Raw genomic sequence first — 1430 nt, forward strand, 5'->3', positions numbered from 1 at the left:
ACATATACGGCCGGTGTTCATTTTGGCCCGCTGGGAGTATCTCTCTATGGTGCATTCAAAAGTCGATGCAGGCTATCACATACATGTGGAATTGTTTGAAGCTATTGGAAAGCATCTGTTCTATGGAATAAATGTATTTACTCTCAATGAGTATTCTCTTGTTGCTAGCGGTGTAGCTAGCCCCATATGTCTTTGGCTCTCAGTCCAAACCAAAAAGGGTCTCTGGACAGTGAAGTTGGAAGGAATGGTAACTGGCCTTGCTTTGCCTTTTTCTCTGATGATGAACTGTTTCTGTCATATCTTTTCTTACCGTTTGTATTAGGGGGTGTACATAACTTTTCCATTATGCTACATCTGCAAATGTAGGCATTAAACGAAGTGGTCCAGAACGATGCACCGAAATCCATGTGAGGTTCTTGGTTGCATTTGGTTTCTCATTGATAGTCAACTTACGCTTTCACCCAACAAACAGTCACTAGGTGATGTTATTGTAACTGAGTCATTTACAAATATATCTTGAGATGCTGGGTCAATGCATATATAGTGCTAATACAATCATTTTGCACGTTCACCTAAAAAACGTTCACCACTTTTATTCCTTGCAACCGACAACCACCTTTGTACGGACAGTCCTATGTGCCCAGAACGACTCTCATTGCTCATTAAGAGCTTACTGGATCAGCACAATGGCTGTCAGAAACCATCAGGGTGTATTTACCTGCCCGTGACGGAGGAAAGACCCTCAGTGTGCAGGGACCCTCAGCACCTCCAGACTCCCCTCCTGGAATGAGGCCCTATTCCTAAATCTCAGAGCAGTAAGAGCCATCAAAAAGTATGAATGTCTGACTGGGTATTTCCAGCTAAACAATCTCATTCCTCGACCCCAGCTGTTTGGCAAAAAGAGAAAGAGAAAGAGAGAGGGGGGGGGGTTGGGAAGCCAGCCAGCTATATTCCAAGTCCTTTTTGCTAAAGTCCCTGTGAATTTTTTCCGAGGTCTCTTTTTTGGGGCATCATGGAAACAAGTCTCTTTGCTCTCTTTTCTCTCAGTGTCTGTGACGTTCATTATGGGTGGAATCCTAACTCAAGAACCGCACATGTAACTCTCAAGTCATTGCGTTACGTGCACAGATCTCGAGTTAGGATTCCACCCCAAGTGTTTATTTTCACTTTGAGTCTGGCATATTTGTAATGGTTGTGGTGTCTGTGATTGGAGCCAGGAAACTCATTCAGTCAGGGTCTTGCTCCATGCTAAAGTCTCTGATCTGAGCTTCTGATAGATATGAGTCATAATCTATTCTTGATCCATATTCCGTCATTGTTTTACAATGAGAAATTAGGTTATCATACTGTAGTCAGCAAGTATTGCATTCATTCATCCATTTATTCAGTCATTCAGTCAGTCGGTCATTTATTCATCTTCAGGATAGTAG

The sequence above is a fragment of the Argentina silus genome (genome assembly GCF_951799395.1).
Source record: "Argentina silus genome assembly, chromosome: 11".
Taxonomy (NCBI): domain Eukaryota; kingdom Metazoa; phylum Chordata; class Actinopteri; order Argentiniformes; family Argentinidae; genus Argentina; species Argentina silus.